At 42.9% G+C, this 26,113-nt stretch overlaps 2 long non-coding RNA genes across 2 annotated transcripts in view; one reads left to right on the forward strand and one right to left on the reverse strand.

The window, feature by feature from the left end:
- The window catches only part of LOC112578132, a 47,192-nt gene extending 22,328 nt beyond the window's left edge, over positions 1-24,864 (reverse strand). The window contains exon 1 of the long non-coding RNA XR_003102407.2: positions 24,595-24,864. This is a non-coding gene — a long non-coding RNA (uncharacterized LOC112578132). The remainder of the gene's footprint in view (positions 1-24,594) is intronic.
- On the forward strand, positions 11,762-15,126 carry LOC112578131. Its single transcript, XR_003102405.3, has 3 exons — positions 11,762-11,912; positions 12,207-12,278; positions 14,698-15,126. It is a non-coding gene; the product is annotated as an uncharacterized LOC112578131 (long non-coding RNA).
- Positions 24,865-26,113: the final 1,249 nt, after the last annotated feature.

Here is a 26,113-nt window from a genome sequence, read left to right on the forward strand (position 1 = left end):
AGTATATTGAAAAGCAGAGATAATATTTTGCCAACAAAGGTCTGTCTAGTCAAGGCTATGGTTTTTCCAGTGGTCACATATGGATGTGAGAGTTGGACTGTGAAGAAAGCTGAGCACTGAAGAATTGATGCTTTTGAACTGTGGTGTTGGAGAAGACTCTTGAGAGTCGCTTGGACTGCAAGGAGATCAAACCAGTCAATCCTAAAGGAAATCAGTGATAAATATTCATTGGAAGAACTGATGTTGAAGCTAAAACTCCAATACTTGGGCCATCTGATGTGAAAAACTGATTCACTGGAAAAGATTCTGATACTGGGAAAGATTGAAGGCAGGAGGAGAAGGAGATGATAGAGGATGAGATGGTTGGATGGCATCACCAACTCGATGGACATGAGTTTGAGCAAGCTTGGGAATTGGTGATGGACAGGGAAGCCTGGCATGCTACAGTCCATGGGTTCCCAAACAGTCAGACATGACTGAGCCACTGAACTGAACTGAACTGAAAGGATGGGTGACGGGACAACTTATACATGAGTTAATAGCTTGAGACGATCTCTGAGGTTAATTCATAGTAATTTTAGAGTAGCATAGGAAAAAATAGACACAAAATCCTCTTTAAAGAAAATGGATTGGAAAGAAATGAAAGCACTAGTGAACACGGGGAAGCTGGACTACACTGTGGATTACATTTGTCTTTTAATCCACTTTGTCCTCTATATGAAATATGACATAGAGACATCTGCCAATATTTTAAAGGCTTCTGCTGGTGCCTGAATTATATTTTTAAATGAGACCCTAAAGCTGCGTTCTAATGCATTACTTTCGTTTACTGAAGCTTGCATACCATCTCCTTCTGCTCCCACGGCATCCATCATTTAATCAGTCTGAAAGCAGCACAGACCATGCTCATCTCCAGAGGAATCTCTACCAGACACTGCTGGCGTCTACTTTTCACCTCCCAGGCAATACCTGACCTCCTTGAAGGAAAAGAATGCAGAGGCACAGTGGAACAGGAGATATGGGAGGAGAAGGAAAAACCCTTTTTGATAATCAGCAAAACGTATGCAAATCTGATTCTTTGCATGTGAGGTGAAGCATGTCATAGAAAACGCCTCAGTACACTCCATTAGCCTTCCTCTGTAAAGGTCAACACTGTGATTGATAGGTTTGACACAAAACTGAAGGTCAAGGGTAGGAAAAGCCATCTATTATGTGTTACTTTTGTGAAGGGAAAAGTATTAGTTGACCTTCCATGGCAATAGTGGTGATGACAGTGGATGTTCCCTTTGAACCTCTAAGAAACGGTTGGTTCAAGTCTTGATTTCAGTGTGTAGATAGAAGACAAACTGGGGACCTAGGAAGACTGGAATCTCCCAAAGGGCAGAAATGCAGAGCTTTAGGAGGCAAAACCATCACAGGGTAGTGGATGTGAACTCAGAAGGACTCTGTTCCTCCAGTAGATGTTATCTGTTCATCCTCATGCATGGATGATTCAAAGTGCATGGACAGTGGGGTCTGGTGAAATTGGGTCCATTCCTGTTGCAGCTGGGCTTCCCAGGTGGCTCAGTGGTAAAAAGAATCCACCTGCCAATGCAGAGGTGCTGGTTCAATCCCAAGGTTAGGAAGATCCCCTGGAGTAGGAAAGGGCAACCCACCTTGCCTAGGAAATCCCATGGACAGAGGAGATTGGAGGGCTACATGGTCAGCTGCCAAGAGTTGGACATGACTGAGCACACACGTCACCACACCATAGTCTTTGACCTCCTGCCTAGCAGCCAGGAGATCAGAGGGAAGATGGAACATTTGATGACCATTCTTTTGGCCATGATAATTTTCAGTCATGAAGAACTCCCTTCCATACTGTTTAAGGAAAAAAAACAAAAAAAGGCAAGGCTGACTTAAAGGCAAAAAGAGAACATTTAATTAATGTATGCCATTTTTTACAATTTAGGTATTATTGACACATCAATCCCCTATCAGTTTACCACCAAATAATAAATTTGACTAAACTGTGACACTGCAATTTCAGCCAAAAGTTGAGAAATATCAGCTCCTTTCTCATATACAATACGACTTACATTTTAGCTGCTTTGGCTGCCCCATGGATACCAGCAATCTGATTTCCATTAGTGTTTCTGAGAAAGTGATAATAGCCCTCATATACCTTTTGCCAATTTTTGGCATTCCAAAGGTTGCAAGGAGTCTGGGCTGGAAAGCTGGACATTAGCTGTGTGATGACCCAAGCTGCCTGATAGAGTTGACTCCCTTCTCTGACTTGGTCTTCACCTCCACATCTGTAAAATGAGGTATTTATAGTACATACTCTAGGGACCCTTCAACCTCTAATGTCAGACCATTCTACAGTTATTTTTAATAAGAATTTCTGTCTGGAGTGTATAATGCTGATGGAATTTCCCTGGCCTCCACCAAAGTGTTTGATTCCATAGAAACCCAGAAGATCTATCTATGCCTGCTTCTTGCCAGATTAACAACTTCTGATATGTACAGTGGGTGAAGCCGACCCCTTTCAGATGAAATGACGCTGACAAATTCCTCCAAAAGCAGTGCTCAAGGGGACTGCCCTGATGGTGCAGTGGGTCAGAATTGCCTGCCAATTCAGGAGGCACAGGTACAAAGCCTGGTCCGGGAAGACCTCACACAACTTGGGGCAACTAAGCCCTTGCACCACAACTATCAAGCCCACCCTGTAGGGTCCACAGATGCAAATGTTGAGCCCAAGGGCTGCAACCACTGAAGCCCACAGGTGCTGTGAGGCTGGTGAGCCCCAACTACTGAGCCTGCGTGCCGCAGCTCTTGCAGCCCGCATGCCCTAGGGTCTGCATGCTGCAAGTACAGAACAACCGGTGTGCTCCAACTACAGAAGCCCGTGCGACTAGAGCCTGTGCTCCACAACAGAAGGCACTGCATGGAGAAGCCCGAGTACCGCAACTGGAGAGCAGCCCTCACTCACTGCAACCAGAGAAAGTCTGAGCGAGACAAAGGAAGACCCAGCACAGACAGAAATAAATAAATAATTAATTAAAAAAAACACAGTGCCCAATTCTATTGACAATACTCCCTGCTATTCTTTGCTGTTCACTAACTTGACTATTGGAAGTAATGTCTTATTTTCTTCACTTTAGGACACCCTTCTGTCCTTTAAATAAAATCCACATTTTCAGTGTTCTCTATTGCCTGTAAGAGCAAATCATTCAATTTGCCCCAGGAATTCGGAGCCTCCATTGACTCAACCCACACTTCCTAAGATTTCACTGCTTCAGGCCTCCTGTGAACACAGGGATAAGGAAGCAAATGAGATAAATCTTCCCAAGGAGTGCACTGTCTGCTCTCAGGAAGAAAAATTGGTGAAAAACAATGACCACACGGCATGAGAAATATAAAGGTGGGGAAAGAGAAGAGTGATGAGTGATGTTTGGAAGCAGGGAGTTTTATAATAGGTCAGGCATAGGTGCTGTGGTTCTGAAGCAGGAGGTAGAGCCCCTCTGGGTAAAGCAATTGGAGATTCCTTCTCTATTGCTTGAAACTCCAAGACCAGAAGAGCAGGACAATTAAGGGAGAAGGCTGAGCTCTGCTCAGACCACATATTTCTCATTCCCAAAAATCAGGAAACCTCCCAGAACACACGTGCACAGAAAGGCTCCTTGGATGTCAACGGGGGTATAATGTCAAGGGACGCTGTACCCACAGGCCTCTTGTGTAGAATCCATCTTGGCTAAGAGATGCTTGGCACACATGGGAAGATCCTGAGATGTACCAAATATGGACAGTGAACCAGGGAAATCAAAATGATCTGCCAAGGGAAATCTGGACGGAAATGCCCCATAAAAGTGATTCAAACCATCATGAGGTTGCAACTCAGTGGCTTTCTCTGAGTCTGTCCCTGTCTCTATCTACATGTACTGTACTATTTTTCCTCTTCAGTTCAGTCAGTCAGTCAGTTCAGTCGCTCAGTCATGTCTGACTCTTTGGAACCCCATGAATCACAGCACACCAGGCCTCCTTGTTCATCACCAACTCCTGGAGTTCACTCAAACTCATGTCCATAGAGTTGGTGATGCCATCCAGCCCTCACATCCTCCGTCATCCCCTTCTCCTCCTGCCCCCAATCCCTCCCAGCATCAGAGTCTTTTCCAATGAGTCAACTCTTCACATGAGGTGGCCAAAGTATTGGAGTTTCAGCTTTAGCATCATTCCTTCCAAAGAACACCCAGGACTGATCTCCATTAGGATGGACTGGTTGGATCTCCTTGCAGTCCAAGGGACTCTCAAGAGTTTCAAGAGTCTCAAGAGTTTTTCCTCTTAGTAAATACTTTATCTGTTTCACTACTTTTCATCTTTGTGGGAATTTTTTCTGCAAAGCTGAAGGACCAGGGCCCTTGTTACTGACCACTGGCCTAGTGGCCAGGATCTGGTGCTCTCACTGTCGTGACCCAGCCCAATCTCCAAGCCCCACTCCAAGCCATTGCAGGCTTGTACCACTTGAGATCAGTTCCTAAGCAATAGGAGTGTGGGAATATGTGATGACAGTTCACTCAGCATCACCCCATCCACTGTAACCAGTCCTGTAGTGGCATCTGGCCATGTTTCAGGTCACGGAAAGGAATCTCAGAGTGAAGAACCGTGAAGAACCACATTTCCCTCAAAATCACAATTGAGCAGATATGTGGGATATTTAGAATAAAATATGTGTCACAAATGCTAATTTTCCCAGGAAGAAATTCAGAGATTCTTGGGTGGGTAAGGAGGAGGACATCTTGACTTTCAAACTATCTTCTCTTCCTTTACTAACCAACAATAGAAATGGGAAAGACTAGAGAGTTCTTCAAGAAAATTGGAGATATCAAGGGAACATTTCATGCAAGGATGGGCACGATTAAGGACAGAAACAGCAAGGACCTAAGAAGAGAAGAGATTAAGAAGAGGTGGCAAGAATACACGGAAGAACTATACAAAAAAGATCTTAATGACTGAGACAACCATCCTCCAACACTAGAGCCAGACATCTTGGAGTATGAAGTCAAGTGGGCCTTTACTACAAGCTTTTTTACTACATTACCACAAGCTCTTTTATCTCCCCCTGCTGATTTTCCAGGTTTCTTTCTTCATTGCATTACTATGACTTTACTCTGCCTGTCCCCATAGTCTTTCTTCTTCCTTGGGTGAATTTGTTCTCAAAGGCTTTCCTTAGATCACCTTGTGTTATCAATATCATCTACATCTTCTAAATGAGTTTTACCCTGATATTTCAAAGCATCATGAATGACAGTCAGCAGGCATTTCTCTGCCTGCTATGAGCTTTTGTGAAACACAAATTCAGTTATTAGGGGCAGGGGCCATTGCACCAGACATGGTATGTATCCCTGGAATGTCGATCCAGGTGCCAGAAAATTGCAGGCCAGTAGGAAAATGGTGTAATCTGTGCTTCCATCTGGCCCATGAATTTCCAGTGGCCTTGCTTATAGATTGTCAGAACTGTTCATTAAGTTTGTTGTGAAACCAAAGGCTTAATATCTGTAATTTAGAGGGTTCAATAGGCAGTTAAATTGAGTGAAACTATTTTTGAATGACTACTCCAGTTTCAGAGAAATAGCCGACATTGCAGCTCAGAAGAGCTACATTTGAGGCAGCACCAGGAATTTAAATTTATTTATAGGTCCTTTAGAAAAGGGCTTTGCTATGCTAACTTGAGAAACTTCTTTTCTCCTTTTATTTTATTTTTTTAAACAAAAGCCAAAATGCTGACAAAAGGAAACATTTCTAATGCAGATTGGTTATCAGCCACAACCACATAACTTTAAATGTTTCAAAGGAAGCAAAAGTTGATTGTGTTTTCTGTTTTTGTCTTTCTCTCTTCTATCTGTCGTTATCTTAAAATTTTAAAATTCATGTGCCTTGTTGAAATGTGTTTGCCTGTAATCTGCAATAATGCAATGTGTGTGTAGGATGTGCTACAGGGTGGCATGACACGCTGAAGAATAAAAAAAGGAAGTTACTCGCCCAGTCATGTCCAACTCTTTGCTATCCCATGGACTGTAGCTTGCCCAGTTCTTCTGTCCATGGAATTCTCCAGCAAGATTACTGGAATGGGTTGCCATTCCCTTCTCTAGGGGATCTTCCTGACCTTGGGATCAAATTCATGTCTCTGGTGTCTCCTGCACTGGCAGGCAGATGGATATCATCACCCACACATAAAATAGAAGGTTCCTGGATTCAAAGTGTGGCAGATGAGAATATGACATCTGTCCTGCGCTTGCCACGAGCAGAAGATGCAGATGTCAGGGTGATGCCCAAGAACAGGGGTTGTGGACACGTGCCCTCCTGAAGAGGAGCCTTGACAAGCAGCAGGTCTTCACAGGTGCCGGGGTCGATTGACTACTGGACATTCAGAGGGTTTGCCAAAAGGCTCACATTCCTACAAGGTGCCCAGGGACACCGGGAGCTCATTCTTAAAGGCTTGGATAGATTTTTATGTACTAATACCATAAGAACTCTGATGTATTATGCAAACATTGCTAGTTCTCACCCCCAAATCCATCTCTCCTTCTCCCAACACAGGTTTTCTTCAGAGCGGCTACATGCCAGGATAAAAATACAAAAGATTACATTTTACCTTTCTTACAGCTAGGGTGACACCTCACAGCAAAGGAGAAGTAAGTGTAAGGAGCCAAGAGTTTCTGCGAAGGTTCTACTTTCCTGGAATAGACGCCACCGCTTTTCTCTTGTCACTTTCATCACCTTCCTTCATCATCTTCCTTCCTGGAATGAGGGCGTGAGCTGGAGACAGAGCATTGCTTTTGCCTTGAGAGGCACTGAGAAAGATAAAAGCCACAAATAATGATGGTAGTGCAGAAAGCAAGAAGGAGCCTGGGATATTTATTAATGGCATTGTAGACTATCTATTGTGACAGAAAGATGTGAAGCCAACGCCACTGCTGAAAAGAGCCTCCTCAGTTAGGTTCCAGATTCAAATGCCTTCCTAGGAATTACAAGAGAGTGCAGCTTCTGTGGAGTATCTCCAGTGCAAAAGGCAAATAAACAAGCAAGTGAATAAACCGACAGCAAAACACGAAAAAAACCCAAACTAAAATGTTCAATATGTCAAAGTGTGAGTAGTCATTTCTGATAAGGGATGTAAATTAATGTTTAAACTGTAATTACAAGGAACACTTTCTTTTATATTATTTACTCTGGTGTATAAACTTTTGACCAGACATTGCTGGCTGTTAGCTGTAATAATAAAGGAAATGCTGAAATGAATTTAAACTTTGTCCTGCAATGAACGTGTGCTGTGCTGTGCTAAGTCGCTTCAGTCAGGTCTGATGCTTTGTGACCCTATGGGCTATAGCCTTCCAGGCTCCCCTGTCCATGGGATTCTCTAGGCAAGAATACTGGAGTGGGTTGCCATGCCCTCCTCTAGGGGACCTTCCAAACCCAGGGATCAAACCTTCATCTCCTGGGGCTCCCACATTGCAGGTGGATTCTTTACCACTGAGCCACTGAAGAAGCACCCTGCAATGAATGCCTTCTTGCAATTGTATAAGAAAATGAACTTTGGGATATCTTCATATTTTCTAATCACTCATACAATGTAATTTTGCATTCTTTTCCACTGATGCCCACATTATTAGAAATCATTTTCAATGAGTATCTGATCACTCAATCTCATTATGTCCTAAACCATCACCTCCTCATTGAGTTTCTTCAGTCCCTACCCATCAGTCAAATGATTGACCTGAAAGAATGTAAGTAGAACCAAAATAAATCCTTTTCTTGAGTAAGGCATTTTCACAACACTCTGTAAAAATTTTATAAGATAGTTTGGGTACCAGGACATATACAAATGAAAAAATAAGCTAGTAATGTACCATGCATGCATGCTAAGTCTTTCAGTTGTGTCCAACTCTGTGCAACCCTATGGACTGTAGCCTACCAGGCTCCTCTGTCCATGGGATTCTCCAGGCAAGAATACTGAACTAGGTTGCCATGGCCTCCTCCAGGGGATCTTCCTGACCCAGGGATTGATCGAGACTGCATCTCTTATGAGTCAACTCCTGTGTTGGTAGGTGGATTCTTTACTACTAGCGCCACCTGGGAAGCCTATAATGTACCATGAAAGTGAAAGTGAAAGTGAAAATCACTTGCTGCTGCTTGGACACGACTCTGTGCGACCCCATAGACGGCAGCCCACCAGGCTTCCCCATCCCTGGGATTCTCCAGGCAAGAACACTGGCGTGGGTTGCCATTTCCTTCTCCAATGCATGAAAGTGAAAAGTGAAAGGGAAGTCGCTCAGTCGTGTCCAACTCTAGCGATCCCATGGACTGCAGCCTGCCAGGCTCCTCCATCCTTGGGATTTTCCAGGCAAGAGTACAGGAGTGGGGTGCCATTGCCTTCTCCGGAAAGTCACTTAGCCATGTCCAACTCTTTGCTACCCCATGGACTATATAGTCCATGGAATTCTCCAGGCCAAAATACTGGAGTGGGTAGACTTTCCCTTCTCCAGGGGATCTTCCTGACCCAGGAACAAGGCTTGTATGGGTGCAGGGAGTGACTGAATAGAAGAGAGCTCTCTGGGGAGAAGGAAACAGTGTCAGCAAAGAGAGGGCACAGGCTGGACATAGGTAGTTAGTCGGTAGTTCAGTCCCTCAGTCGTGTCCAACTCTTTGCGACCCCATAAACTGCAGCACGCCAGGTCTCCCTGTCCATCACCAACTCCCAGAGTTCACTCAAACTTATGTCCATCGAGTCGGTAATGCCATCCAGCCATCCCATCCTCTGTCGTCCCCTTCTCCTCCTGCCCTCAATCCCTCCCAGCATCAGAGTCTTTTCCAATGAGTCAACTCTTCGCATGAGGTGGCCAAAGTACTGGAGTATCAGCTTTAGCATCATTCCTTCCAAAGAACACCCAGGACTGATCTCCTTTAGAATGGACTGCTTGGATCTCCTTGCATTCCAAGGGACTCTCAAGAGTCTTCTCCAACACCACAGTTCAAAAGCATCAATTCTTCGGTGCTCAGCTTTCTTCACAGTCCAACTCTCACATCCATACATGACCACTGGAAAAACCATAGCCTTGACTAGATGGACCTTTTTTGTCAAAGTAATGTCTCTGCTTTTGAATATGCTATCTAGGTTGGTCATAACTTTCCTTCCAAGGTAGATCTCCACAAATCACCTACCTGACTGCAGTAGAAAGCACATGGCAAAGAGAAGTGGAAGGAATGGAGAATTTTGCTAGGCACAGACTTTAATGGACCTCAGAGGGCACCCTTAGAAGAATGGACTCCATCCTGTAAATGGTGAGGAGCCTGTGTCTGTGTGGAATTGCCTCTGATTTAATAAACATGTAACTGACTTTTCACCTTGAAAGAAAGTACAAATTTTTACCTAAAATGAGCACAGTCTTCATGAAATGACTGTTGTACAGACATCTGGGTGTCAGGGAAGGACACTTGGGGGCCCTAAATACCCCAGTAAAAATGAGAGTGGCATCATTCCACCATCACTGCAGTAGTCTCAGAGGACTGAGTAGACAGTTAGTTCTTCCAGCATCACCTGCAGGAAAAAGGCCGCTCCCCACCCCATGCAAGAGAAGGCCACGTGGGGAAAAGCAGCAGCATTGCCCCAGCCTTCCACCCGGGGTGGTGTCACAGAGACCTGCTGGGAGAAGGAGCTCTCCTTCTCACTATGGTAACAAGGAAGCCCCCTCACCTTACTGGATGTCAGTGGAGACTGAGTTCAACCGGGACTCCCACCTCCACCGGACAATGTGGGTCTTTTCACCAATTAAGCTTCTGGGATTCCTTGGTGGTTCAGTGGTGAAGAATCTGCCTGCTGGTGTTGGAGATGTGGGTTCAATCCCTGATCCGGGAAGATCCCCCATGCCATGGAGCAACCAAGCCCACGCACCACAACTACTGAGCCTGTGCTCTAGAGCCTGGGAGTCACAACGATGGAGGCCCATGCACCCTAGGATCTGTGCTCTGCAACAAGGAAGCCACTGCAATAAGAAGGCCAGCAGCGCAGCTAGAGAGCACCTCCACTCGCCACCACTAGAGAAAAGCCCCACACAGCAATGAAGACACAGTACTCACAAAGTGAATAAATAAATACATGACATTATCTTAAAAAAGACTCTGTAAGAGGAGGCCTGTTGAAATCTAACACGTAAATAAGAACCAGAGTTTTAAAATACGATGTCCTGCCCAAAATGTTTAGGCTCCAATAGAATATCATTGGTCATCTTATGAAATAGGAAGATCTCAAATTGAATGAGAAAAGACAATCATAAGACACCAAAGCCAAGTTGATGCAGACGTTAAAATTATCTGACAAGTATTTTAAAGCAATTAGCATAAAATGCTTCACCAAGCAATTATGAGTACTATTGAAACAAATACAAATATAGAAAATATCAGCAAATAAATAGATTCTATGAAGGAGAACTAGAAGGAAATTACAGAGCTGAAAAAAAAATTCAGTAGCCAAAATAAAAAGCTCAGTAGATGGGTTATAACAGCATACTAGGGAGACAGAAAAATCAATGAACTTGAATATGGACAACACAAATTGCCCGATGCTAACACCAGAAAACAAAGTAGACTGGGGGGGAAAAGAACACATAAATAAAAACACATAAAATAAAAAATAGTGACATTAACAAATGTTGGTAAAGACAGTGAGGAACAGAATCTCTTATATTGCTACTAGGAATATAAAGTGATATAGCCACTCTGAAGACAGTTTGACTTTTATTTTTAAATAAAACTAAACATGTAATTACTTACCAGTAGTTTTGGTAATGGATATTTAATTGAGAAGTAAACTTACGTCAGCACAAAAACTTGAATGTGATTGTTCATAACAGTTTTATATGTAATGGCTAAAACTAGGAAATGATAAAGCCCTAGAATAATAGGTGAAAGTGAAAAGTGAAGTCGCTCAGTCGTGTTCAACTCTTTGCAACCCCATGAACTTTAGCCGACCAGTCTCCTCCGTCCATGAGATTTTCCGGGCAAGAGTACTGGAGTGGGTTGCCATTCCTTCTTCAGAGGGTCTTCCCAACCCAGGGATCGAACCTGGGTCTCCCACCTTGTAGCCAGACGCTTTACCATCTGAGCCACCAGAGAATAATAGGTGACTGGTGAACAAATTGGTATATCTATACAGTGAAATACTATGTAGTGAGAAAACAAACTGATTATTATTATTTATACACATTAAGTTGAATAGATCTCAAGTTCAATACACTCAATGAGAAAAGTCAATCTCTGAGTGAGTAAAGGTCTCATACTGTGTGACTGCATTTATATTCTCAAAATGTTAAAGTTATAGAAATGGAAAACAGATTACTCCTTGCCAGGGTTTCAAGGTTGTATATGTGGTGGAGGGGGCTTAGGGGACAGGCTATAAGGGGGTATCCTGAGGGAAATCTCTGTTGTGAATCTCTGTAGTTCTGAATCTTCATTGGGTTGGGTGGTTACACAAACCTACACATGTGGATAAAATGGCATGGAACTATACACACACACTGTACCAATATCAAACCTTGCTTTGGATACTGTGCTAAAATTATGCAAGACATAGCCATTGGGAGAAATCACTGGATGAAACATACATAGGATTTCTTTACACTAAGTTTGCAGCTTCCTGTGAGTCTACAAATATTTTTTTAAAAAAAAGGCTTGTCAAGGGGGTGGGGAAATTGGCTCATGAACACTAGAATGATACATTGATATCTTCTAATGCAATACGTAGATATCCCCTCTGTTCTCTTACAGACAGTCTGATATAGATGCACAGATTGGTGAGCGCATTGTGACTTGACCTGAATGGAGCATGGACCTTCACGCTCGGGTGCTTTGGAACCATGGCCAGATGCACAGCTTGGATTGTGAGTTTTTCTGAGGATCCAGAAGGTGCTGGGGGAGGGGGAGTGCTGTCAATGCGTAACCCCACACAGCCTGGTGCGGTGTCACTTGGGCTGCTGTGGTATCCTTCGTCTTTTATGTTTTCTCTAGGATTTGCCTCAGATTTCCCATTTTTCTTCAGTTTGTTCAATACACAGTCACTGAACATCCACTACTCTCAGTCAAGCACCGTACAAGGCCCCTTAATAGCCTTTGGCCATCTGCAGAAACAGTGCGCTTATTAATGGAAGATCCTGACTCTGGTTCCACCATTTCAGATCTGATATCCTCCTATGCTGCTGGCAATTGGTGAAGAATCAACGTGTTCCTCACCAAGCGAACAAAAACAAGTAAGTTAACTGAATTCTCTTAGGATCTGAAACAAGCCACAACTCATGAAATGTTTCTTTCCATCTTTGATAGAAAGCATAACTAAATTCCTCATGAAATACAAAATTTAAAAACACACACACACACACACACAAATGCACATAGTTTTTGACCTAATAATAGTTCAGAAAATCCTAAAGAAATTCTTCAAAAAAAGTAATCAAGCTATATGAAAAATGTTCATGCAGTTTATTAGACTATAAGACACTAAATATCCATGAAAAGAATTGTTACATAAATCATGGCACATTTGCAGTTATGGATACGTGTAACTGAGCGACTTCACTTTCACTTTTCACTTTCCTGCACTGGAGAAGGAAATGGCAACCCACTCCAGTGTTCTTGCCTGGAGAATCCCAGGGACGGCAGAGCCTGGTGGGCTGATGTCTATGGGGTCGCACAGAGTCGGACACGACTGAAGCGACTTAGCAGCAGTAGCAGCAGCAGCAACAATATACTAAAACATTGAATGAAAAAATGAGCAAAATTTTATATACACTATAATCATAACTATAATTTTTAAATGGTGAAAAGACTGGAAGAAATGCACAAAATTTTCATGGATTTTGTGTAATGGTGGTGGAATCATGAGGCTCCCAACAGTCTCTCTCCTTTTCTATTCTTTTGTTTTCTGTTATTATTCATGCAACTAATACACAGTATAGTAATGTGACTTTAAACGTGGCAGATAAAATTAAACCTTCTTTGATGACCATTCCCACCTATTCCTACATCTTGACAAATGCACACACACACACAAACACACACCCTAGAGGTAACTTCTCATCAGTTTTGTGTGCTTCCTCTTGAAGTCCCTTTTGTGTGACTTTATAACACAAACTGTTGTGTGTTTACAAAAATGACACTCTGTTATGTAGGTTGCCTTGTTACTTGATTTCTGTACTCTGTGTTGACTATGTTAACACATCGCTTTATGTTGAGGTCTGCCTCATTTTTTAAGTTATCAGATTATATCTTACTCTAGATTTTTTTTTAAACCATCTTTCCACTGTCGGACATTCAGCTGCTTCAGTCATTTTCCTGGGACAAAATTCTGCAATGAACATTCAAGTCTAAGTTTCTGTGGTTCGTGGATCTCCTGTAATGTGGTTACAATAATTTTATAATGAAAAGCCCACTTCAAAACAAGATTATTTGATTATATTAACAAAAAGGAAATCAATCATGCATTCTATGAAACATTAGAGAGGAAAATATACTTTGGATGGGAAATTCTAATTATTTTATATTACATGTGAACCCAAATGACACTCAAGTGTTTTTAATGTACTTCCAATATATTTTAATTTAAATTTTAGAGACAATGTCTCTTGCAAAGGCAATGTATTATTCTCAGAAACTTTCAGTAGTAAAATTAACCCAGAGATATGGCTTTGCCAAGAACATGAACAACAAAAAACATATATTACTTTAGATTCTAGTAATGGTGCTCTTTTATTTGCCTGTCATTTCAGATCTCAGTTACTCTATTGTATTTGTACAGAAAATCTATCTAATTGTTTGGTTTCAAAAAGACACTATTTAAACCTTCTAAGCTCCAGACATCCTAAGTTTTCTAGCCCTGAAGTAAATTTATAATTAAACTCACCTTTTCCTGTACTGACCCAACAGTCAGAGACGCTTCTTGACAAAGGTTAATAATCTTTTGGAGAAATTTAAAATTATTATTCTATCTAATTGACACAAAAATGAATCTGGTGATAAATGTGCCTAATATAAAAGAAAAAATTGGAAGATAGTTATGTTCTATCATAAATTATCTATAAATTAACTCATCCTCGGTGCCTTCCATGCGAGGACATCTAAGAGACAGTCTATCACATGAGCAAACAGACATTTCTTGAAATAAGGTATTTCAGATCTAACTACTGAAAAATAAAAATCTGAGCCTAAACTTACAAATAATGATATTATTTGGCTAATCTAAGTGAAAAGATGAAACTGAAGACAAGTTATGAATTGCATGAAATCTGTAACAAGTTCTCCATCCCAAGTTCTAGTGCATTGTTTGCATGCTCATCAAATCTTGCCTGGACGATGACAACGGCCTTTGAAGGCATCTTATTGCCGCTGCTCTTAGCCATTAAAAACTGACACACGCCACAAACTTGTTCACATAACCTACCTAAAATGCAATTTTCTTCACCTGCTCAAGTCACAACAGACATGAGCCAGGGTTTCCGCAGAACTGCACGCACCTTAACAGGACCAGCGGCTCTTTCAGAATCCACACAGCCCCAGTCCCTGGCCGCATTTCTTCCTCCTGCTTCACCCATGCAGGTTAAGCCCCACCCCCAAACATGAATCTGCTTGTAGCTTTCCACAGTTGATGTTCCCTCTCCCTTTTATTTCAACCAGGCCTTCTCCAACTCGAATGCTTTCCTCCTGTCTGCCTGAGCCCGGTAAGGAGTCTCTTCATCCTTCAGGACTCAGTCACTGCCTCCAGGACACTTTTCCTGACCTTGCCCTCCAGGCTGGGTTAAATGTCCTCTCAGTCATTACTTGTGCATAGCCTAGCCCTGTGCCACAACATCGCTTTATACCACTCATCCCTCCTATGCCTGTGGCTATGATTCCTTGTATTTAAACCCTATAACAAATGTCTGGCACCCAGTTATAATTCAAAAAATGTTTTTAATTAATGAATTAGTACAAAGGAAAGCTATGACAAACCTCAACAACGTATTATAAGGCAGAGACGTCACTTTCCCAATAGAGGTCCGTATGGTCAAAGCTATGGTTTTTCCAGTAGTCATGTATGGATGTGAGAGTTGGATCATACAGAAAGCTGAGTGTCAAAGAATTGATGCTTTTGAGCTGTGGTGTTGGAGAAGACTCCTAAGAGTCCCTTGAACTGCAAGGAGACCAAACCAGTCAATTCTAAAGGAAATCAAAAAAAAAATAAATAAATAAAGGAAATCAGTCCTGAACATTCATTGGAAGGACTGAGGCTGAAGCTTCACTACTTTGGCCACCTGATGTGAAGAGCCAACTCACTGGAAAAGACCTAATGCTGGGAAAGATTGAGGGCAGGAGGAGTAGGGGGCGACAGAAGATGACATGGTTGGATGGCATCACGGACTCAATGGACATGAGTTTGAGCAAGCTCTGGGGGATAGTGAAAGACAGAGAAGCCTGGTGTGCTGCAGTCCATGGGGTCACAAAGAGTAGGACATGACTTACTGACTGAACAACAATGTACCCATGCTAGGAATATTCCAATGTAATGAATAATTTGAACCTAATAAGATTTCATTTGTCTTTGATTGTTTTTGAGTCTCTCACTGATTTCCTGCATAAAATTAATATTAGAAAGGCCAAGTTTACAAGCACAGAATTTAGCATTGGCTCCTCAGAGCTCTTATTGTTGTTGTTTAGCTGCTAAGTCATGTCAGACTCTTGGCGACCCCATGGACTGTAGCCCGCCAGGCTCCTCTGTCCATGGGATTTCCCAGGCAAGAACACTGGAGTGGGTGGCCATTCCTTCTCCAGGAGATCTTCCCAACTCAGGGATTGATTATGGGTCCCTTCAGAGCTCTTGTTTCAATGATTAGCAGATACCTACATTTAACTGGAGCTTCCCAGGTGGCGCTAGTGGTAAAGAACCCACCTGCCACTTTGGGGGATGTAACAGAGGCGAGTTCCTTCCTGGGTTGGGAAGATCCCCTGGAGGAACCCATGGCAACCCACTCCAGTATTCTTGCCTGGAGAATCCTATGGGCAGAGGAGCCTTGGCAGGCTACAGTCCATGGGGTCTCAAAGAGTCAAACATGACTAAAGTGACTGAGCACACACGCACTCACATTTAACTGAGCTGAACACAAAGGCTAAGTTCCCCATACTGATCTGGTCCTATACAAGGTGCTGAGCAGACAAGATTCAGTCCCTGTTCCTCAAGACTCAATCATTCTCATCAGAGAGAGAACCACAAAAAAAAAAAAAAAAAAAGCTGCAGAGTGGCAAGATGCATATCCAGGATGCTCAGGCCGCCCAGTGGGAGGAGGTGTTAAAGTGCGTGGGGGTCGCGGCAGGGCAGGTACTGTGTATAGATGATGGAAGACTTCAGTGAGACCTCTCACTGAAGATGGATCCAAAAATTAACTTTGGCTTGTTTGTCAATTTCCTAGATGCAATTATTTTTCACATGATTGATAATAATGTCAACTGGATGAAGCAGGTTGTGCAATAATAAACCTAATTCTTATAATAAAGTACAAAATAATGTGTGCTTTAAAATGCTGCAAGGAAAAATTTACGATCTTTTTGCACAGACTACATGATCCTGGAGGGAATCAGGATAGCTTCCTGGAGGAGTTGGCATGTGAGGCAGATCTGAAGAATATCATATCAGGGCATGCAAGAAACTCAAGAGCCAGAGTGAGTGATTAAGTGAAAGTCGCTCAGTCATGTCTGACTCTTTGCAATCCCATGACTATACAGTCCATGGAATTCTCCAGGCCAGACTACTGGAGTGGGTAGCCTTTCCCTTCTCCAGGGCATCTTTCCGACCAAGGGATCAAACCCATGTCACCTGAGCCAGAGTAATGCTGTATTACAAGATAAAGATGAATAACAGGCTAAGATAAACATGCAATTAAGATAAAGGCATGGATGCGAAGACTGAGAGTGAGTGTGATGAGCACAATGCTTACAAATGTTCCACACCAAGAATGTCAAGAATATCTTTTTGCTAGTCACACAACTTGGAGTCCTTCTGTCGCATACAATTTGTGATTCATGCTCTCTGCTACCAACTCCAAACCTCCTGTCCCAAATTCCGAGTGATAGACATTCTTTCCTCTCTTCCCTTAAAGCTTCACATATATCGTCTTCTTATTATGTCTCAGTTAATCATGTAACTCCTTTGTGCAGTTGCCTATTTTCTCTGAAATTTCTTGAGCTCAGTAAGGATGCTAGAATGTTTCCAGAGCCAAACACAATGCCTGGTACATAAGGGGCTCTTGATAAGTTTGTGTGGTTTGGATGTTGTAGAATAGTTCTTATTAGGTTTATTAAAATTCATAAAACTACTTGCAGATGCCCATCACCACATCCTTATTGAGCCACTGGGGATAACAGGATGTGGCCCAGAACCTCACATGCAGGTTCCTGGAATAAACTAAGTCAATGCAAGAAAGAAACAGCCCTTCATCCTGAGCAGATCTTGGACTAAGGAGCCAGCTGACCTGCAGTGTGACTTGGACTTGGGAATGCCCCAATGCTCCCCTGTCTTCACAGCAGGTGTGGAGATGCCAGGTTAGACATCCTCCATGGCAGGCCGCGTGTTCTGCCTCAGGAGGCTGTAGAAGAAGGGTTACCAATGTATGCCAGGAGCAACCAGCATAAATCACCTACTGACTCTCAGCCACGAGGTTCCTCCTTCTTGAGTCCTGACCCCAGGCCATCACTCACACCTGGATGTCAGGAAGCCCAGCCTCAGTCCTCAAGTACTTTTCCTCCCTGGAACTTGCGGGGGGGGGGGGGGGGGGGGGTTGGCATTGTGCCTCCCTGCGGGCTTCCTGAGTGGGGCCTTAAAGTCCTCAATTAGCAGGGCTGGGTCCATTTGACAATCACCAGGCCAAACTGGCACCTGCGGTCTGAGTCACTGCCTTTTAGCTGTTTATTAAGTGGCGACAGTGACAGCTAAATAGTGACGAGGAAGGGCCTTTCCCTGCGTGTTCCGGTGATGCTCCAGTGAAAAGGCAAGCGCATCATTAACAGGGGTGGCGCCCAGAGAGGAGGGGCTGCGGTTACCATGGGCCAGAGGACCCGAACACAAGCAGATGGACCTTCTCTCGGCTCTCGAGGGGGAGTGGTTTGTGAGAAGTCAGCCCCGTCCGTCGCTGTCTCCTCTGGGCCTGAGCTCTGGGCTGCTTCACACAAGCATGTGTTTGCAGGAGGACAGAAGGCTCGTTTGGCAGAGTGAAAAGTTTCTCCTGAATCTGAGAGGCGTCAAGTTTCTGCTGAAAAGCCGTCCTATGGGTAGTTGTGATGCGTCAAAAAAGAGGACTGGCCTCCATGGGAACCGACGTCCCTTGAGAGGCCCGGCGGCTTTCCCCAGTGGCCCGTAACCAGGGGACCCAGCTGATGCAGAGATGGGGGCTCATAGACCCCTCACCCGCTGGTGGGTGCGACTGAACATTCTCGGCAGGAAGTGACGCACAGCGGGTGGGGTCTGTAGGGGCTTTTTCATTTCGGGCTCTGGGGGGTGGGGCCAAAGGTGATGTGGCTTACTTTGTGTTTTTTGCGTGGGGTCAGACATGTCTGGCTCCCAGAGACCAACTTCTGGATGTCAGGAAAATACATGTGCATGCACACACACATACATGCACACTTTTGTACAGCACGTATATGTATCCTCAACCAATGCCAAGCTCTCAGTATAAACAGGACTTGTGAAAGAAGAGGGCGGAGGCAGGTGCGCCAGCGGTTAGACTCTGAAGACCTGAGTTCAAGCCTGGAGTCGAGCCCTTTGCGCTGTGCAATTTTATCAATCTCTTGGCTCATCTGTGTGTTACGTTTTTTCATGCACAAAATGAAGGGAATAATAATGATCCCTGCCTTCCAGGATGGTTGTAAAGATCGATGAGCTAATTCAGGCTTTCTTAGCCTCAGCACTCCTGGCATTTGGGGCCAAATAGTTCTTTTCCCGAGGGCTGCCCTGCGCCTTGCGAGGTTCTATCAGGACATTTAGCAAGAGAGATGAAAGGTAACAACAAAGAGCAAACAGTTATTTCCATGTCATCTAAATGGACATTAATAATCCAGTGGCCAGTTTCAAAGTTATGGGGTAGGAAATTAGATTAATCTGGCGTGAAACATTTTGGCTCTGTACTACCGTGAAAATGCCATATGAAACTAAACAAATTGTTTCTTTCGTCGTAAGAAAGGGGAGGGAGAAAAAAAAGAAAATGAGTAACACATTAAATTGCCAGGATATTAATTATACAGAACTACATATTAAATGTTATGCATCTAAGCAGCTAATTTTCTTCACAATGTTATTATTATTTGTTACTTATATAGCACCGTTGATGTAAACATAACTGTTTTATAAATATTCCCTTAAAGTGTATTGCTCTTGAATGAGTGTGCTGTTTAATTATGCATTTACCTTCTAATGAGCAATGTGAGAGGCACAACTCACAGCAAAGCCCCACTGCTGTCTCTTCTCTCCGACTTTCTAAAAATCTCTGGGCAGCAGGTACAGTCCGTTGTGTTGTGCTAGGAGCAGCATTGATATCATCTGAGTAAATAAGAGGCTTAAGTAAAGTCTATTTTTGTTATTTTTTTCTACTTTAAGGAAACAGGCCACTCTTTCTCAGAAAGAGTTTCACACTGTGGGGTATTTTTTGGAGGAGGGTATTTTTGGTTTTTTGTTTGCTCCTCTGTGGGGCTGATCTATCCCCGTCAAGTCTGCAAGGCGAGTTGCGCGTGGGCGGGAAGACAAACCACACTGAGCGTTCTCCGCGCCAGAGTTAGGTCACCTTAAATACCACATGGCAAGTTTCTTCACAAGGGAAAAAAGGCAACAAAAAGAAAACACCACACACACACACAAATGATTGAGATGAAATATGAACTACTGTTCTCTAAAAGCTTAGATTCTTCAGCTCAAATCACTCACGTCAGCAAAAGCCCTTCTTGCACCTGTCAGCCCCCTGAAGCTGGAAGCTGGACCGAGAAGTGGGGTCCACTCTGGGGCCAGCAGCTGGGCTCCCTCTGGGGACAGAGCCATCGGTCCACCCTATGTGACTGGCCTTAGATGGTTTCTAGCTCAGATACATGAGCGGAAAGATCCTTGGGAAATGCAGTATCATGCCTCCATTAGTCAAAAACATTATCGAATTTGTGGCTTTTTTTTCCTTCATATTTTTCCCATGGTTTGGAGCATTGAACGCATAAGAGCCTGGACATTTCTCTTTGAAAAATGCATCAACTGTGTATATGAAACACAACAGCAGGCAAGAAATCACCTTCCACATCCATTGGTAGGATTGTAGTCCTCAAATTTGACGATAAGGGCAGCCCTGTTTATATATTTGCCAACTTATACAATGTCTCGCACCATCTGGCCCCACAAGGATGGGGTCACTAGAGGCCACTCCAGTTTCTGACCTCCAACACTGCTGGAAAGGACTTCAGGGTAGAGCTCAGGAAGGGAGCACTCTTTGCATTCTGGAAAAATATGGCAGAACAGGGCTTCAGATAGTTCGATATTTTCAGGAGTAAATTTTACGAACCCAATTTCTTTCATCTTCTCAAATCTAGAAAAGCACCAAAATCATTAACAGAGACACCGTTTCCTTGTCACTAGCAGCAACTTTCTACTCAGATGTATGCTTGACTGCATGTACCCTCTTCACCAAAATCTCATATATACTGACCTCTCCACCCATTCTTTAGAGCAATTTCTCAGAGTTAGCTAAGAGCCTGTCTCCCAGTCTACAATCCTCAACTAAAACTGAACTCACAGCTCTCATGCTCTGGGTGTGTGTTTCCCAGTTGATGTATTAAAGAAAATGCTCCAAAATGAAAACTACACAGCTACACATTGCAGAGTCTGAGGTTAGTATGCAGTGGGTGAATTTGTCAGTTGGATAAAATTACAAGGCCTGGAAACCTTCTCCTAACTTGTTTCTTTGCACATTCCAAAGGAACCCACAGTAATGGGTATCACTGATCTTAAAAAAAAAAATGTAGACTTGAAATAAGAAAATGAGAAGAGGTTTCATTTTTTTTTTTAAACAATCACCATCATAAAAGCTTTTAAAAGTGTCTTCCTTTTTCTCTAATCAAGACATCTCTGCAGATATCTTAGTCTGGAGAAAGATTTTAGAAACCTCTAAAACACTTTGTCCATACTACAGAGTTCATCTAAATACATTTAAAATCTCTATATATCAATGGTTTCACCTAATTTTTTATTTAAGAGTTCATCTATTTTATATATGGTTCAATCTAATTTATCTTCAAAAGGTGATGCATTCCTGGTGGGATGGGTCAGTAATTCTTAGCCAAGTGAAGGAACTGGTCAGAGAATGGGTCATATGGGTCAGGGGTTCGATACTTGGGTAAGAGGCAAGTGTTTACTTCCTTGCCATTCCTTAGGCAGGGAGCCACAAATGGGGAAGAGTCCTGGGATACTGCCATTCTCTAAGGCAGACATCTCACTCAGAGTTGTGACTTCAGGGTAGGTTTCTAATAGTTTAGAATAAATACTTCAAGACTTTACCAAAGCTTTTACCAAACCAAACATAAGTTGAGATAACTTGACACCTGATATCATGAGAAGTACATTTTTAAGGAAAATTATGTAAGATAGAAAGTTTGCCTAAGTACTATGAGATGATACCTGAGATCAGAAATTGAAACATTTCACAGCAAAGTGATTTCAATAGAAAGGAAAGCAAGTTCACTGGGGGTAAATTTTCCCTCTTGTAAGGAAAATAGCAATCTCATTCAAGTCATATGGGAATCACCAGACATTCCTTTGATTGATACAATTACCTGACCAGTGAAAATTACTTGCATGAGGGTTCTCTCCTCATGCTTTGAGGATTCATCACACAATCAGCTCAACATGTGGTTCTTTTGACATCACAATATCCAAGACCCAGTCTCTTCTTAGCATTAAATTTGCTTGGGAAGAAGCAAATTTATGAAATAACTAAACAATAGAAGCCAGATCCCCATCTGCCTTCTCTGCTCTCATCAATTTGAGATGCATGGGTGCTAGTCGTGACCTCTTAGAATCAACTGTTGGTGTGTTTTAGGTTAGTCCCCAGGTACAATCTCCTAGCCCGTTGAAGGAGATTTTGTTAGTACACAGAGGGTGAGGAGTGCTGAGATAAGGCACTAAAGAAATACAGCGGGGGCATCTGACCCAGACTCCGAGGCTGCAGTCAGCTCCTTACAGAAAGTGATTTTCATCATAAATAAGAGTTAGTTTGGTGAAAGTGAGTTGGGGAAGCAGAGTTTCAGGCAGACGAGATAATAGCAGGTGGGAATGACTGGAGTCAAAGAGAATCTAGAACATTCTAGGACCTTTAAGAACTTCTGTGGGTCTAGTTCAGATTAAAGGGGTAGAGATGGGATAGGAGGGGAGTTGGCATGCCTCACAATGGGCAGGACCGGAGAGTTGACCAGGAGCCAGCACTGCTATCTAAGAACCTTGTCATAGTTGTCAGGTGTCATATTTCTATTTTATCCTTGGAGGGTCCATGGAGATTAAGGGGGGAATCCAAAGAAAGGAAAGCTGGCCCTTGTCCTAGGAAGAGCATCGTGCTTCAACAGTGACCTCTGTCCCATGACCTCCATTCAGAAGTCCACATGCCTTTCATGCTTGGGACATGAGTGGCCTTAAAGGAAGAGATTTTAATTAATAAACATAATAACTGGAAGAACGAGACATTAAAAAGAAGAAAAATGCTTGACTGTTTACAGTTTAAATCTAGAGATTAATATTTAACACAGTTTTAACCCTGATTTTTCACATAACCTTACATGATAGATATTTTTCCTTATAGTAGAAGGATTCTATAACCATCATTTAAAATTAAAAACATAATATTTTATCAAAAAATAAACCATAATTTATCTAACTATTCTCCTGTTCTTTAGTTTATGATCATCATTTTGTTATTATTAATAATCTATTTATATCAATTTTCCCAATGGTTTCCAACTATTCCTTTGGGATTGAGTCCTAGACCTGGAATTTCCATTCACTGCATATCAATACACTTATGTCTCTTTGTTCATATTGCCAAAGTATTTTCCAATTTACACAGCTCAGACCAGCTGCTCCAGAAAAGGAGCTCTTTGAAGCAGGTGGCCAAAGTATTGGAGCTTCAGCTTTAGCCATAGTCCTTCCAATGAATATTCAGTGTCAGTTTTCTTTAGGATTGACTGATTTGATCTTGTAGTCCAAGGGATTCTGAAGAGTCTTCTCTAGCACCACAGTTCAAAGGCTTCAGTTCTTTGGTGTTCAGCCTTCTTTCTGGTCCAAACTTTAGGTAGTGTCAACTGCCAACTCTCAGTGACATCTCTGTGCATCTCAAACTGTTTCCAAGAACATGTACACAGCAGTCCTGGTCTGCTTCCAGAGCAAAGGGCTGACTTTCCCACCAAGATAACAAAGCTAGGTGTCCCTCATGGCAAAGGTGGGCAGATTTGCTAGAAGCCCACTAATACAACTGGGGCTTGGCACACTCAGTGTTTCAAGGCTGTGCGTAGACTTGTGTGTGCATGGTGTGTACATGGGCCCACCTCAACATGACCCCCATCAGCCACGGGGGACCGCGGAGTTCATGCAGACCAGTGTGGCCATGAAGCTTATGAGGCCTGAGGTGCCATGTATAATGAGCTATCAGTGGCTGTGGGATCACCTTATCACCACTGAATCTTCAGGAGGATGGTAAGTCAGCCAGCAGCCACAGTGATCACTGCTGTACTTGACAATGCGTGGAAGGACAGAGCACCAGTGTCTGTGCAAAAAAGGTTCCATGTAACAGCGTAGAGAATGGCTGGATTTTGAGGAGAATTACAGTACCTATTGGGCTTTATGGTGGCTAAGCAATAAAGAAACTGCCTGCAGTGCAGGAGACACAGGTTCAATCCCTGGGTCAGGAGGATCCCTTGGAGAAGGAAATGGCCCCACTCCAGTATTCTGTCCTGGGAAATCCTATGGACAGAGGAGCCTGGCAGGCTACAGTTAATGGAGTGTCAAAGAACAGACATGACTGAGCAGCTAGATAACAACAGGTTCATTAATTTCCTGGAGGCATATGTAGCCACTGTTCCCTTCGCTTACAATGGAGTTTAAGAGTTAAGGGTTGAAACTCTGGAATCACACATACTTAGATTCATCCCTCAGTCTACCTGACCCTCAACATGCTGCTCTCCCGTCCGAACCTCAGTTTCCCACATATAAAATGGAAGTCCTGAGAATCTTCCAAGATGCTGTGCTTAAGTGGGTGTCATGTGGACCGGCTCGCTGTACACACTGACAGTCCATCCACCATTATTTTTTTGCTCCTTAATTATACAATCTGAACAGCTTTTCAGTCTCCGGAGACTACTCATATTAATTAGAAACAGATAATTTGGTATAGAGAAAATCTTCTTGATAAGCCAGTCCTGTCATTTTACTGAGGAAAAACATGGACTCCAGACCATGACCTGCCTTCGGTTGCACTGGACACAGTTATCACCAAGACCAGGATACAGGTCTCTCCATATCAGCTCACTTACCTCCCTGTTGGAACTTCAATTTCCTTCTTGTCATCACACCTGAGGAATGTGTAGGTAGGAAGCAAGGAAAGCGATTAAGTCAAATAAAACCTAGAGAAGCCAAGAATTGCAACAAAACCACTCTTAAAGCTAGACAGACATGAATTACCATTCAATGCAAACAGTGTTTATGATGGAAAATGAAATGTGCGCCGCCTATGTGTGGAAGTAAATAGCTGGCTCAGAAGTGGGTTCTCAGGTTCTCATTCTGAGACAATTCACTTTTCCTCTACAAATAAAGATATATTTAGAAGTTGCCTACTAAAATCACATAAGACAATGTGAAAAGCAGCCATAGGGTAGAAGGGATATCAGCAAACATAAACATCCCATGAAAAGAAGACATAGAAACTTAAAGGTAAACAGTATTAACTCATAAATGTTCAGTAAATAGTAGAGTGGCTGCAGTTCAGTTTGGTCGCTCAGTCACGTCTGACTCTTTGCGACCCCATCAGTTGCAGCACGCCAGGCTTCCCTGTCCATCACCAACTCCTAGAGCCTACTTGAACTCATGTCCATCACATCGGTGATGCCATCCAACCATCTCATCCTCTGCTGTCCCCTTCTCCTGCTTTCAGTCTTTCCCAGCATCAGGGTCTTTTCCAATGAGGTGGCATCAGGTGGCCAAAGTATTAGAGCTTCAGCTTCAGCATCAGTCCTTCAAATGAATATTCAGGACTGATTTTCTTTAGGATTGACTGGTTGGATCTTTTTAATATAATAGACAAAAAGAGAGTGGCTTATATATATAACAATTATAGTAAAGAATATGCCCACAGTGCAGGAGACCCAGGTTTGATCCCTGGGTGGGGAAGATCTCCCGGAGGAGGGCATAGCAACTCACTCCATTTTCTTGCCTGGAGAATCCCATGGACAGAGGAGCCTGGCGGGCTACAGTCCAAGGGCTCAAAATTTGTCGGACACAACTGAGCGACTAACTCACATACAAATCCACTCACAGATTATATAAGCTAATGCTTAGGAAAACCTTATGAAAATTCTAAGTCCCCTATAGAAATATAAACTAATATTAATTCATACAGTAAAATAATATAATTAACATTTTAAATACTATCGAATGAACATTTCAGTAGTCAGGATAGAATGTGTTCCTGTCTGTTAAGAGGTTAAAGCAATGAAGGCCTGCATTCCTGTCATGAAAATTCTACTCTAAATTTGGCAATTCTCCAGGGTGATTATCCTCCATGTAGTAATTCAGCAGTTCTTGTTGCTTTATTCTAGTGCGTCCACCACTTCGATATGAGGTCTCCTTGGTCACCCTGTTGGGCAGAACAGCTTGAAGTTCATGGCCAGTCTTTTATTTCTGGTTCAGTGTTAGCTGGTATGGCTTACACCCACAGCCCAGAGACAAGAGCTAGCTGGTCAAGAAGACCAGGAAATACAGAAACCAACCCAGGGCTTGGGAAGCCCCACTGTGCCTGCCACAGTCCTAAGATAATCGATCAGTTCTGTTCAGTAA

This window comes from Bubalus bubalis, chromosome 12 (assembly GCF_019923935.1).
Source record: "Bubalus bubalis isolate 160015118507 breed Murrah chromosome 12, NDDB_SH_1, whole genome shotgun sequence".
NCBI classification, from domain to species: domain Eukaryota; kingdom Metazoa; phylum Chordata; class Mammalia; order Artiodactyla; family Bovidae; genus Bubalus; species Bubalus bubalis.